Source organism: Urocampus carinirostris, chromosome 1 (genome assembly GCF_059441175.1).
Source record: "Urocampus carinirostris isolate Australia breed hairy pipefish chromosome 1, RoL_Ucar_1.0, whole genome shotgun sequence".
NCBI classification, from domain to species: Eukaryota; Metazoa; Chordata; class Actinopteri; order Syngnathiformes; family Syngnathidae; genus Urocampus; species Urocampus carinirostris.
Genome location: NC_142349.1, coordinates 72799378 through 72815017, shown reverse-complemented (window position 1 = coordinate 72815017; position 15640 = coordinate 72799378). Strand labels below are relative to the sequence as shown.

Genomic DNA, 15640 nt, shown 5'->3' with positions numbered 1-15640 from the left:
TTTCCGACAGTCAACTTTTTTCCTGTTCATTCCCTGATGGACTAGTGGCTAGGATCCAGCACTCTCACTGCTGTGGCCCGGGTTCGATTGCCGGTCAGGTCTATTATAATAGTCGGAAAGACAGAAAATTCTTATTGGAGAAAGCATTGAAAGAGGTTCCTTTTATAGAATGGATTTGACGACAGTCAACTTTTTTTCTAGTAAAGTCCTTGGTGGTCTAGTGGCTAGGATCCAGCACTCTCACTGCTGTGGCCCGGGTTCGATTCCCGGTCAGGGAAACTATGACAGACAGACAGACAGACAGACAGACAGACAGACAATTCCTCTTGAGGAATTGGAAAGATGTTCCTTTTTCTAGAATGGGTTTTCCGACAGTCAACTTTTTTTCTAGTAAAGTCCTTGGTGGTCTAGTGGCTAGGATCCAGCACTCTCACTGCTGTGGCCCGGGTTCGATTCCCGGTCAGGTCTATTATAATAGACGGAAAGACAGAAAATTCTTATTGGAGAAAGCATTGAAAGAGGTTCCTTTTATAGATTGGATTTGACGACAGTCAACTTTTTTTCTAGTAAAGTCCTTGGTGGTCTAGTGGCTAGGATCCAGCACTTTCACTGCTGTGGCCTGGGTTCGATTCCAGGTCAGGAAAACTGTTACACGCAGATAGAAAATTCCTCTTGAGGAATTGGAAAGAAAATTGAAAGATGTTCCTTTTTCTAGAATGGGTTTTCCGACGGACGGACGGACGGACGGACGGACGGACGGACGGACGGACGGACGGACGGACGGACGGACGGACGGACGGACGGACGGACGGACGGACGGACGGACGGACGGACGGACGGACGGACGGACGGACGGACGGACGGACGGACGGACGGACGGACGGACGGACGGACGGACGGACGGACGGACGGACGGACGGACGGACGGACGGACGGACGGACGGACGGACGGACGGACGGACGGACGGACGGACGGACGGACGGACGGACGGACGGACGGACGGACGGACGGACGGACGGACGGACAGACAGACAATTCTTATTGGAGAAAGCATTGAAAGAGGTTCCTTTTATAGAATGGATTTGACGACAGTCAACTTTTTTTCTAGTAAAGTCCTTGGTGGTCTAGTGGCTAGGATCCAGCACTTTCACTGCTGTGGCCTGGGTTCGATTCCAGGTCAGGAAAACTGTTACACGCAGATAGAAAATTCCTCTTGAGGAATTGGAAAGAAAATTGAAAGATGTTCCTTTTTCTAGAATGGGTTTTCCGACAGTCAACTTTTTTCCTGTTCATTCCCTGATGGACTAGTGGCTAGGATCCAGCACTCTCACTGCTGTGGCCCGGGTTCGATTCCCGGTCAGGTCTATTATAATAGACGGAAAGACAGAAATTTTTTTATCGGAGAAAGCATTGAAAGAGGTTCCTTTTATAAAATGGATTTGACGACAGTCAACTTTTTTCTAGTAAAGTCCTTGGTGGTCTAGTGGCTAGGATCCAGCACTCTCACTGCTGTGGCCCGGGTTTGATTCCCGGTCAGGGAAACTATGACAGACAGACAGACAGACAGACAGACAGACAGACAGACAGACAGACAGACAGACAGACAGACAGACAGACAGACAGACAGACAGACAGACAGACAGACAGACAGACAGACAGACAGACAGACAGACAGACAGACAGACAGACAGACAGACAGACAGACAGACAGACAGACAGACAGACAGACAGACAGACAGACAGACAGACAGACAGACAGACAGACAGACAGACAGACAGACAGACAGACAGACAGACAGACAGACAGACAGACAGACAATTCTTATTGGAGAAAGCATTGAAAGAGGTTCCTTTTATAGAATGGATTTGACGACAGTCAACTTTTTTCCTAGTAAAGTCCTTGGTGGTCTAGTGGCTAGGATCCAGCACTTTCACTGCTGTGGCCTGGGTTCGATTCCAGGTCAGGAAAACTGTTACACGCAGATAGAAAATTCCTCTTGAGGAATTGGAAAGAAAATTGAAAGATGTTCCTTTTTCTAGAATGGGTTTTCCGACAGTCAACTTTTTTCCTGTTCATTCCCTGATGGACTAGTGGCTAGGATCCAGCACTCTCACTGCTGTGGCCCGGGTTCGATTCCCGGTCAGGTCTATTATAATAGACGGAAAGACAGAAAATTCTTATTGGAGAAAGCATTGAAAGAGGTTCCTTTTTCTAGAATGGGTTTTCCGACAGTCAACTTTTTTTCTAGTAAAGTCCTTGGTGGTCTAGTGGCTAGGATCCAGCACTTTCACTGCTGTGGCCTGGGTTCGATTCCAGGTCAGGTCTATTATTATAGACGGAAAGACAGAAAATTCTTATTGGAGAAAGCATTGAAAGAGGTTCCTTTTATAGAATGGATTTGACGACAGTCAACTTTTTTTCTAGTAAAGTCCTTGGTGGTCTAGTGGCTAGGATTCAGCACTTTCACTGCTGTGGCCTGGGTTCGATTCCAGGTCAGGGAAACTGTTACACGCAGATAGAAAATTCCTCTTGAGGAATTGGAATGAACATTGAAAGAGGTTCCTTTTTCTAGAATGGGTTTTCCGACAGTCAACTTTTTTTCTAGTAAAGTCCTTGGTGGTCTAGTGGCTAGGATCCAGCACTCTCACTGCTGTGGCCCGGGTTCGATTCCCGGTCAGGTCTATTATAATAGACGGAAAGACAGAATTTTTTTTATCGGAGAAAGCATTGAAAGAGGTTCCTTTTATAAAATGGATTTGACGACAGTCAACTTTTTTCTAGTAAAGTCCTTGGTGGTCTAGTGGCTAGGATCCAGCACTCTCACTGCTGTGGCCCGGGTTTGATTCCCGGTCAGGGAAACTATGACAGACAGACAGACAGACGGACGGACGGACGGACGGACGGACGGACGGACGGACGGACGGACGGACGGACGGACGGACGGACGGACGGACGGACGGACGGACGGACGGACGGACGGACGGACGGACGGACGGACGGACGGACGGACGGACGGACGGACGGACGGACGGACGGACGGACGGACGGACGGACGGACGGACGGACGGACGGACGGACGGACGGACGGACGGACGGACGGACGGACGGACGGACAGACAGACAGACAGACAATTCTTATTGGAGAAAGCATTGAAAGAGGTTCCTTTTATAGAATGGATTTGACGACAGTCAACTTTTTTTCTAGTAAAGTCCTTGGTGGTCTAGTGGCTAGGATCCAGCACTTTCACTGCTGTGGCCTGGGTTCGATTCCAGGTCAGGAAAACTGTTACACGCAGATAGAAAATTCCTCTTGAGGAATTGGAAAGAAAATTGAAAGATGTTCCTTTTTCTAGAATGGGTTTTCCGACAGTCAACTTTTTTCCTGTTCATTCCCTGATGGACTAGTGGCTAGGATCCAGCACTCTCACTGCTGTGGCCCGGGTTCGATTCCCGGTCAGGTCTATTATAATAGACGGAAAGACAGAAATTTTTTTATCGGAGAAAGCATTGAAAGAGGTTCCTTTTATAAAATGGATTTGACGACAGTCAACTTTTTTCTAGTAAAGTCCTTGGTGGTCTAGTGGCTAGGATCCAGCACTCTCACTGCTGTGGCCCGGGTTTGATTCCCGGTCAGGGAAACTATGACAGACAGACAGACAGACAGACAGACAGACAGACAGACAGACAGACAGACAGACAGACAGACAGACAGACAGACAGACAGACAGACAGACAGACAGACAGACAGACAGACAGACAGACAGACAGACAGACAGACAGACAGACAGACAGACAGACAGACAGACAGACAGACAGACAGACAGACAGACAGACAGACAGACAGACAGACAGACAGACAGACAGACAGACAGACAGACAGACAGACAGACAGACAGACAGACAGACAGACAGACAGACAGACAGACAGACAGACAGACAGACAGACAGACAGACAGACAGACAGACAGACAGACAGACAGACAGACAGACAGACAGACAGACAGACAGACAGACAGACAGACAGACAGACAGACAGACAGACAGACAGACAGACAGACAGACAGACAGACAGACAGACAGACAGACAGACAGACAGACAGACAGACAGACAGACAGACAGACAGACAGACAGACAGACAGACAGACAGACAGACAGACAGACAGACAGACAGACAGACAGACAGACAGACAGACAGACAGACAGACAGACAGACAGACAGACAGACAGACAGACAGACAGACAGACAGACAGACAGACAGACAGACAGACAGACAGACAGACAGACAGACAGACAGACAGACAGACAGACAGACAGACAGACAGACAGACAGACAGACAGACAGACAGACAGACAGACAGACAGACAGACAGACAGACAGACAGACAGACAGACAGACAGACAGACAGACAGACAGACAGACAGACAGACAGACAGACAGACAGACAGACAGACAGACAGACAGACAGACAGACAGACAGACAGACAGACAGACAGACAGACAGACAGACAGACAGACAGACAGACAGACAGACAGACAGACAGACAGACAGACAGACAGACAGACAGACAGACAGACAGACAGACAGACAGACAGACAGACAGACAGACAGACAGACAGACAGACAGACAGACAGACAGACAGACAGACAGACAGACAGACAGACAGACAGACAGACAATTCTTATTGGAGAAAGCATTGAAAGAGGTTCCTTTTATAGAATGGATTTGACGACAGTCAACTTTTTTTCTAGTAAAGTCCTTGGTGGTCTAGTGGCTAGGATCCAGCACTTTCACTGCTGTGGCCTGGGTTCGATTCCAGGTCAGGAAAACTGTTACACGCAGATAGAAAATTCCTCTTGAGGAATTGGAAAGAAAATTGAAAGATGTTCCTTTTTCTAGAATGGGTTTTCCGACAGTCAACTTTTTTCCTGTTCATTCCCTGATGGACTAGTGGCTAGGATCCAGCACTCTCACTGCTGTGGCCCGGGTTCGATTCCCGGTCAGGTCTATTATAATAGACGGAAAGACAGAAAATTCTTATTGGAGAAAGCATTGAAAGAGGTTCCTTTTTCTAGAATGGGTTTTCCGACAGTCAACTTTTTTTCTAGTAAAGTCCTTGGTGGTCTAGTGGCTAGGATCCAGCACTTTCACTGCTGTGGCCTGGGTTCGATTCCAGGTCAGGTCTATTATTATAGACGGAAAGACAGAAAATTCTTATTGGAGAAAGCATTGAAAGAGGTTCCTTTTATAGAATGGATTTGACGACAGTCAACTTTTTTTCTAGTAAAGTCCTTGGTGGTCTAGTGGCTAGGATTCAGCACTTTCACTGCTGTGGCCTGGGTTCGATTCCAGGTCAGGGAAACTGTTACACGCAGATAGATAGAAAATTCCTCTTGAGGAATTGGAATGAACATTGAAAGAGGTTCCTTTTTCTAGAATGGGTTTTCCGACAGTCAACTTTTTTTCTAGTAAAGTCCTTGGTGGTCTAGTGGCTAGGATCCAGCACTCTCACTGCTGTGGCCCGGGTTCGATTCCCGGTCAGGTCTATTATAATAGACGGAAAGACAGAAATTTTTTTATCGGAGAAAGCATTGAAAGAGGTTCCTTTTATAAAATGGATTTGACGACAGTCAACTTTTTTCTAGTAAAGTCCTTGGTGGTCTAGTGGCTAGGATCCAGCACTCTCACTGCTGTGGCCCGGGTTTGATTCCCGGTCAGGGAAACTATGACAGACAGACAGACGGACGGACGGACGGACGGACGGACGGACGGACGGACGGACGGACGGACGGACGGACGGACGGACGGACGGACGGACGGACGGACGGACGGACGGACGGACGGACGGACGGACGGACGGACGGACGGACGGACGGACGGACGGACGGACGGACGGACGGACGGACGGACGGACGGACGGACGGACGGACGGACGGACGGACGGACGGACGGACGGACGGACGGACGGACGGACAGACAGACAATTCTTATTGGAGAAAGCATTGAAAGAGGTTCTTTTTATAGAATGGATTTGACGACAGTCAACTTTTTTTCTAGTAAAGTCCTTGGTGGTCTAGTGGCTAAGATCCAGCACTTTCACTGCTGTGGCCCGGGTTCGATTCCAGGTCAGGGAAACTGTTACACGCAGATAGAAAATTCCTCTTGAGGAATTGGAAAGAAAATTGAAAGATGTTCCTTTTTCTAGAATGGGTTTTCCGACAGTCAACTTTTTTCCTGTTCATTCCCTGATGGACTAGTGGCTAGGATCCAGCACTCTCACTGCTGTGGCCCGGGTTCGATTGCCGGTCAGGTCTATTATAATAGTCGGAAAGACAGAAAATTCTTATTGGAGAAAGCATTGAAAGAGGTTCCTTTTATAGAATGGATTTGACGACAGTCAACTTTTTTTCTAGTAAAGTCCTTGGTGGTCTAGTGGCTAGGATCCAGCACTCTCACTGCTGTGGCCCGGGTTCGATTCCCGGTCAGGGAAACTATGACAGACAGACAGACAGACAGACAGACAGACAGACAATTCCTCTTGAGGAATTGGAAAGATGTTCCTTTTTCTAGAATGGGTTTTCCGACAGTCAACTTTTTTTCTAGTAAAGTCCTTGGTGGTCTAGTGGCTAGGATCCAGCACTCTCACTGCTGTGGCCCGGGTTCGATTCCCGGTCAGGTCTATTATAATAGACGGAAAGACAGAAAATTCTTATTGGAGAAAGCATTGAAAGAGGTTCCTTTTATAGAATGGATTTGACGACAGTCAACTTTTTTTCTAGTAAAGTCCTTGGTGGTCTAGTGGCTAGGATCCAGCACTTTCACTGCTGTGGCCTGGGTTCGATTCCAGGTCAGGAAAACTGTTACACGCAGATAGAAAATTCCTCTTGAGGAATTGGAAAGAAAATTGAAAGATGTTCCTTTTTCTAGAATGGGTTTTCCGACGGACGGACGGACGGACGGACGGACGGACGGACGGACGGACGGACGGACGGACGGACGGACGGACGGACGGACGGACGGACGGACGGACGGACGGACGGACGGACGGACGGACGGACGGACGGACGGACGGACGGACGGACGGACGGACGGACGGACGGACGGACGGACGGACGGACGGACGGACGGACGGACGGACGGACGGACGGACGGACGGACGGACGGACGGACGGACGGACGGACGGACGGACGGACGGACGGACGGACGGACGGACGGACGGACGGACGGACGGACGGACGGACGGACAATTCTTATTGGAGAAAGCATTGAAAGAGGTTCCTTTTATAGAATGGATTTGACGACAGTCAACTTTTTTTCTAGTAAAGTCCTTGGTGGTCTAGTGGCTAGGATCCAGCACTTTCACTGCTGTGGCCTGGGTTCGATTCCAGGTCAGGAAAACTGTTACACGCAGATAGAAAATTCCTCTTGAGGAATTGGAAAGAAAATTGAAAGATGTTCCTTTTTCTAGAATGGGTTTTCCGACAGTCAACTTTTTTCCTGTTCATTCCCTGATGGACTAGTGGCTAGGATCCAGCACTCTCACTGCTGTGGCCCGGGTTCGATTCCCGGTCAGGTCTATTATAATAGACGGAAAGACAGAAATTTTTTTATCGGAGAAAGCATTGAAAGAGGTTCTATAAAATGGATTTGACGACAGTCAACTTTTTTCTAGTAAAGTCCTTGGTGGTCTAGTGGCTAGGATCCAGCACTCTCACTGCTGTGGCCCGGGTTTGATTCCCGGTCAGGGAAACTATGACAGACAGACAGACAGACAGACAGACAGACAGACAGACAGACAGACAGACAGACAGACAGACAGACAGACAGACAGACAGACAGACAGACAGACAGACAGACAGACAGACAGACAGACAGACAGACAGACAGACAGACAGACAGACAGACAGACAGACAGACAGACAGACAGACAGACAGACAGACAGACAGACAGACAGACAGACAGACAGACAGACAGACAGACAGACAGACAGACAGACAGACAGACAGACAGACAGACAGACAGACAGACAGACAGACAGACAGACAGACAGACAGACAGACAGACAGACAGACAGACAGACAGACAGACAGACAGACAGACAGACAGACAGACAGACAGACAGACAGACAGACAGACAGACAGACAGACAGACAGACAGACAGACAGACAGACAGACAGACAGACAGACAGACAGACAGACAGACAGACAGACAGACAGACAGACAGACAGACAGACAGACAGACAGACAGACAGACAGACAGACAGACAGACAGACAGACAGACAGACAGACAGACAGACAGACAGACAGACAGACAGACAGACAGACAGACAGACAGACAGACAGACAGACAGACAGACAGACAGACAGACAGACAGACAGACAGACAGACAGACAGACAGACAGACAGACAGACAGACAGACAGACAGACAGACAGACAGACAGACAGACAGACAGACAGACAGACAGACAGACAGACAGACAGACAGACAGACAGACAGACAGACAGACAGACAGACAGACAGACAGACAGACAGACAGACAGACAGACAGACAGACAGACAGACAGACAGACAGACAGACAGACAGACAGACAGACAGACAGACAGACAGACAGACAGACAGACAGACAGACAGACAGACAGACAGACAGACAGACAGACAGACAATTCTTATTGGAGAAAGCATTGAAAGAGGTTCCTTTTATAGAATGGATTTGACGACAGTCAACTTTTTTTCTAGTAAAGTCCTTGGTGGTCTAGTGGCTAGGATCCAGCACTTTCACTGCTGTGGCCTGGGTTCGATTCCAGGTCAGGAAAACTGTTACACGCAGATAGAAAATTCCTCTTGAGGAATTGGAAAGAAAATTGAAAGATGTTCCTTTTTCTAGAATGGGTTTTCCGACAGTCAACTTTTTTCCTGTTCATTCCCTGATGGACTAGTGGCTAGGATCCAGCACTCTCACTGCTGTGGCCCGGGTTCGATTCCCGGTCAGGTCTATTATAATAGACGGAAAGACAGAAAATTCTTATTGGAGAAAGCATTGAAAGAGGTTCCTTTTTCTAGAATGGGTTTTCCGACAGTCAACTTTTTTTCTAGTAAAGTCCTTGGTGGTCTAGTGGCTAGGATCCAGCACTTTCACTGCTGTGGCCTGGGTTCGATTCCAGGTCAGGTCTATTATTATAGACGGAAAGACAGAAAATTCTTATTGGAGAAAGCATTGAAAGAGGTTCCTTTTATAGAATGGATTTGACGACAGTCAACTTTTTTTCTAGTAAAGTCCTTGGTGGTCTAGTGGCTAGGATTCAGCACTTTCACTGCTGTGGCCTGGGTTCGATTCCAGGTCAGGGAAACTGTTACACGCAGATAGAAAATTCCTCTTGAGGAATTGGAATGAACATTGAAAGAGGTTCCTTTTTCTAGAATGGGTTTTCCGACAGTCAACTTTTTTTCTAGTAAAGTCCTTGGTGGTCTAGTGGCTAGGATCCAGCACTCTCACTGCTGTGGCCCGGGTTCGATTCCCGGTCAGGTCTATTATAATAGACGGAAAGACAGAAATTTTTTTATCGGAGAAAGCATTGAAAGAGGTTCCTTTTATAAAATGGATTTGACGACAGTCAACTTTTTTCTAGTAAAGTCCTTGGTGGTCTAGTGGCTAGGATCCAGCACTCTCACTGCTGTGGCCCGGGTTTGATTCCCGGTCAGGGAAACTATGACAGACAGACGGACGGACGGACGGACGGACGGACGGACGGACGGACGGACGGACGGACGGACGGACGGACGGACGGACGGACGGACGGACGGACGGACGGACGGACGGACGGACGGACGGACGGACGGACGGACGGACGGACGGACGGACGGACGGACGGACGGACGGACGGACGGACGGACGGACGGACGGACGGACGGACGGACGGACGGACGGACGGACGGACGGACGGACGGACAGACAGACAGACAATTCTTATTGGAGAAAGCATTGAAAGAGGTTCTTTTTATAGAATGGATTTGACGACAGTCAACTTTTTTTCTAGTAAAGTCCTTGGTGGTCTAGTGGCTAAGATCCAGCACTTTCACTGCTGTGGCCCGGGTTCGATTCCAGGTCAGGGAAACTGTTACACGCAGATAGAAAATTCCTCTTGAGGAATTGGAAAGAAAATTGAAAGATGTTCCTTTTTCTAGAATGGGTTTTCCGACAGTCAACTTTTTTCCTGTTCATTCCCTGATGGACTAGTGGCTAGGATCCAGCACTCTCACTGCTGTGGCCCGGGTTCGATTGCCGGTCAGGTCTATTATAATAGTCGGAAAGACAGAAAATTCTTATTGGAGAAAGCATTGAAAGAGGTTCCTTTTATAGAATGGATTTGACGACAGTCAACTTTTTTTCTAGTAAAGTCCTTGGTGGTCTAGTGGCTAGGATCCAGCACTCTCACTGCTGTGGCCCGGGTTCGATTCCCGGTCAGGGAAACTATGACAGACAGACAGACAGACAGACAGACAGACAGACAATTCCTCTTGAGGAATTGGAAAGATGTTCCTTTTTCTAGAATGGGTTTTCCGACAGTCAACTTTTTTTCTAGTAAAGTCCTTGGTGGTCTAGTGGCTAGGATCCAGCACTCTCACTGCTGTGGCCCGGGTTCGATTCCCGGTCAGGTCTATTATAATAGACGGAAAGACAGAAAATTCTTATTGGAGAAAGCATTGAAAGAGGTTCCTTTTATAGAATGGATTTGACGACAGTCAACTTTTTTTCTAGTAAAGTCCTTGGTGGTCTAGTGGCTAGGATCCAGCACTTTCACTGCTGTGGCCTGGGTTCGATTCCAGGTCAGGAAAACTGTTACACGCAGATAGAAAATTCCTCTTGAGGAATTGGAAAGAAAATTGAAAGATGTTCCTTTTTCTAGAATGGGTTTTCCGACGGACGGACGGACGGACGGACGGACGGACGGACGGACGGACGGACGGACGGACGGACGGACGGACGGACGGACGGACGGACGGACGGACGGACGGACGGACGGACGGACGGACGGACGGACGGACGGACGGACGGACGGACGGACGGACGGACGGACGGACGGACGGACGGACGGACGGACGGACGGACGGACGGACGGACGGACGGACGGACGGACGGACGGACGGACGGACGGACGGACGGACGGACGGACGGACGGACGGACGGACGGACGGACGGACAGACAATTCTTATTGGAGAAAGCATTGAAAGAGGTTCCTTTTATAGAATGGATTTGACGACAGTCAACTTTTTTTCTAGTAAAGTCCTTGGTGGTCTAGTGGCTAGGATCCAGCACTTTCACTGCTGTGGCCTGGGTTCGATTCCAGGTCAGGAAAACTGTTACACGCAGATAGAAAATTCCTCTTGAGGAATTGGAAAGAAAATTGAAAGATGTTCCTTTTTCTAGAATGGGTTTTCCGACAGTCAACTTTTTTCCTGTTCATTCCCTGATGGACTAGTGGCTAGGATCCAGCACTCTCACTGCTGTGGCCCGGGTTCGATTCCCGGTCAGGTCTATTATAATAGACGGAAAGACAGAAATTTTTTTATCGGAGAAAGCATTGAAAGAGGTTCCTTTTATAAAATGGATTTGACGACAGTCAACTTTTTTCTAGTAAAGTCCTTGGTGGTCTAGTGGCTAGGATCCAGCACTCTCACTGCTGTGGCCCGGGTTTGATTCCCGGTCAGGGAAACTATGACAGACAGACAGACAGACAGACAGACAGACAGACAGACAGACAGACAGACAGACAGACAGACAGACAGACAGACAGACAGACAGACAGACAGACAGACAGACAGACAGACAGACAGACAGACAGACAGACAGACAGACAGACAGACAGACAGACAGACAGACAGACAGACAGACAGACAGACAGACAGACAGACAGACAGACAGACAGACAGACAGACAGACAGACAGACAGACAGACAGACAGACAGACAGACAGACAGACAGACAGACAGACAGACAGACAGACAGACAGACAGACAGACAGACAGACAGACAGACAGACAGACAGACAGACAGACAGACAGACAGACAGACAGACAGACAGACAGACAGACAGACAGACAGACAGACAGACAGACAGACAGACAGACAGACAGACAGACAGACAGACAGACAGACAGACAGACAGACAGACAGACAGACAGACAGACAGACAGACAGACAGACAGACAGACAGACAGACAGACAGACAGACAGACAGACAGACAGACAGACAGACAGACAGACAGACAGACAGACAGACAGACAGACAGACAGACAGACAGACAATTCTTATTGGAGAAAGCATTGAAAGAGGTTCCTTTTATAGAATGGATTTGACGACAGTCAACTTTTTTTCTAGTAAAGTCCTTGGTGGTCTAGTGGCTAGGATCCAGCACTTTCACTGCTGTGGCCTGGGTTCGATTCCAGGTCAGGAAAACTGTTACACGCAGATAGAAAATTCCTCTTGAGGAATTGGAAAGAAAATTGAAAGATGTTCCTTTTTCTAGAATGGGTTTTCCGACAGTCAACTTTTTTCCTGTTCATTCCCTGATGGACTAGTGGCTAGGATCCAGCACTCTCACTGCTGTGGCCCGGGTTCGATTCCCGGTCAGGTCTATTATAATAGACGGAAAGACAGAAAATTCTTATTGGAGAAAGCATTGAAAGAGGTTCCTTTTTCTAGAATGGGTTTTCCGACAGTCAACTTTTTTTCTAGTAAAGTCCTTGGTGGTCTAGTGGCTAGGATCCAGCACTTTCACTGCTGTGGCCTGGGTTCGATTCCAGGTCAGGTCTATTATTATAGACGGAAAGACAGAAAATTCTTATTGGAGAAAGCATTGAAAGAGGTTCCTTTTATAGAATGGATTTGACGACAGTCAACTTTTTTTCTAGTAAAGTCCTTGGTGGTCTAGTGGCTAGGATTCAGCACTTTCACTGCTGTGGCCTGGGTTCGATTCCAGGTCAGGGAAACTGTTACACGCAGATAGAAAATTCCTCTTGAGGAATTGGAATGAACATTGAAAGAGGTTCCTTTTTCTAGAATGGGTTTTCCGACAGTCAACTTTTTTTCTAGTAAAGTCCTTGGTGGTCTAGTGGCTAGGATCCAGCACTCTCACTGCTGTGGCCCGGGTTCGATTCCCGGTCAGGTCTATTATAATAGACGGAAAGACAGAAATTTTTTTATCGGAGAAAGCATTGAAAGAGGTTCCTTTTATAAAATGGATTTGACGACAGTCAACTTTTTTCTAGTAAAGTCCTTGGTGGTCTAGTGGCTAGGATCCAGCACTCTCACTGCTGTGGCCCGGGTTTGATTCCCGGTCAGGGAAACTATGACAGACAGACAGACAGACAGACAGACAGACAGACAGACAGACAGACAGACAGACAGACAGACAGACAGACAGACAGACAGACAGACAGACAGACAGACAGACAGACAGACAGACAGACAGACAGACAGACAGACAGACAGACAGACAGACAGACAGACAGACAGACAGACAGACAGACAGACAGACAGACAGACAGACAGACAGACAGACAGACAGACAGACAGACAGACAGACAGACAGACAGACAGACAGACAGACAGACAGACAGACAGACAGACAGACAGACAGACAGACAGACAGACAGACAGACAGACAGACAGACAGACAGACAGACAGACAGACAGACAGACAGACAGACAGACAGACAGACAGACAGACAGACAGACAGACAGACAGACAGACAGACAGACAGACAGACAGACAGACAGACAGACAGACAGACAGACAGACAGACAGACAGACAATTCTTATTGGAGAAAGCATTGAAAGAGGTTCCTTTTATAGAATGGATTTGACGACAGTCAACTTTTTTTCTAGTAAAGTCCTTGGTGGTCTAGTGGCTAGGATCCAGCACTTTCACTGCTGTGGCCTGGGTTCGATTCCAGGTCAGGAAAACTGTTACACGCAGATAGAAAATTCCTCTTGAGGAATTGGAAAGAAAATTGAAAGATGTTCCTTTTTCTAGAATGGGTTTTCCGACAGTCAACTTTTTTCCTGTTCATTCCCTGATGGACTAGTGGCTAGGATCCAGCACTCTCACTGCTGTGGCCCGGGTTCGATTCCCGGTCAGGTCTATTATAATAGACGGAAAGACAGAAAATTCTTATTGGAGAAAGCATTGAAAGAGGTTCCTTTTTCTAGAATGGGTTTTCCGACAGTCAACTTTTTTTCTAGTAAAGTCCTTGGTGGTCTAGTGGCTAGGATCCAGCACTTTCACTGCTGTGGCCTGGGTTCGATTCCAGGTCAGGTCTATTATTATAGACGGAAAGACAGAAAATTCTTATTGGAGAAAGCATTGAAAGAGGTTCCTTTTATAGAATGGATTTGACGACAGTCAACTTTTTTTCTAGTAAAGTCCTTGGTGGTCTAGTGGCTAGGATTCAGCACTTTCACTGCTGTGGCCTGGGTTCGATTCCAGGTCAGGGAAACTGTTACACGCAGATAGAAAATTCCTCTTGAGGAATTGGAATGAACATTGAAAGAGGTTCCTTTTTCTAGAATGGGTTTTCCGACAGTCAACTTTTTTTCTAGTAAAGTCCTTGGTGGTCTAGTGGCTAGGATCCAGCACTCTCACTGCTGTGGCCCGGGTTCGATTCCCGGTCAGGTCTATTATAATAGACGGAAAGACAGAAATTTTTTTATCGGAGAAAGCATTGAAAGAGGTTCCTTTTATAAAATGGATTTGACGACAGTCAACTTTTTTCTAGTAAAGTCCTTGGTGGTCTAGTGGCTAGGATCCAGCACTCTCACTGCTGTGGCCCGGGTTTGATTCCCGGTCAGGGAAACTATGACAGACAGACAGACGGACGGACGGACGGACGGACGGACGGACGGACGGACGGACGGACGGACGGACGGACGGACGGACGGACGGACGGACGGACGGACGGACGGACGGACGGACGGACGGACGGACGGACGGACGGACGGACGGACGGACGGACGGACGGACGGACGGACGGACGGACGGACGGACGGACGGACGGACGGACGGACGGACGGACGGACGGACGGACGGACGGACGGACGGACAGACAGACAGACAGACAATTCTTATTGGAGAAAGCATTGAAAGAGGTTCTTTTTATAGAATGGATTTGACGACAGTCAACTTTTTTTCTAGTAAAGTCCTTGGTGGTCTAGTGGCTAAGATCCAGCACTTTCACTGCTGTGGCCCGGGTTCGATTCCAGGTCAGGGAAACTGTTACACGCAGATAGAAAATTCCTCTTGAGGAATTGGAAAGAAAATTGAAAGATGTTCCTTTTTCTAGAATGGGTTTTCCGACAGTCAACTTTTTTCCTGTTCATTCCCTGATGGACTAGTGGCTAGGATCCAGCACTCTCACTGCTGTGGCCCGGGTTCGATTGCCGGTCAGGTCTATTATAATAGTCGGAAAGACAGAAAATTCTTATTGGAGAAAGCATTGAAAGAGGTTCCTTTTATAGAATGGATTTGACGACAGTCAACTTTTTTTCTAGTAAAGTCCTTGGTGGTCTAGTGGCTAGGATCCAGCACTCTCACTGCTGTGGCCCGGGTTCGATTCCCGGTCAGGGAA

At 48.1% G+C, this 15640-nt stretch overlaps 4 non-coding genes across 4 annotated transcripts; all 4 read left to right on the top strand.

Moving 5' to 3' along the window:
- The first annotated feature begins 206 nt into the window (after nt 1-206).
- On the top strand, nt 207-278 carry trnae-cuc (transfer RNA glutamic acid (anticodon CUC)). Its single transcript has one exon. It is a non-coding gene; the product is annotated as a tRNA-Glu (tRNA).
- A 6144-nt stretch (nt 279-6422) lies between these two features.
- Nucleotides 6423-6494, top strand: trnae-cuc (transfer RNA glutamic acid (anticodon CUC)). Its single transcript has one exon. It is a non-coding gene; the product is annotated as a tRNA-Glu (tRNA).
- Nucleotides 6495-10408: 3914 nt separating this feature from the next.
- trnae-cuc (transfer RNA glutamic acid (anticodon CUC)) lies at nt 10409-10480 on the top strand. Its single transcript has one exon. It is a non-coding gene; the product is annotated as a tRNA-Glu (tRNA).
- Nucleotides 10481-15568: 5088 nt separating this feature from the next.
- Nucleotides 15569-15640, top strand: trnae-cuc (transfer RNA glutamic acid (anticodon CUC)). Its single transcript has one exon. It is a non-coding gene; the product is annotated as a tRNA-Glu (tRNA).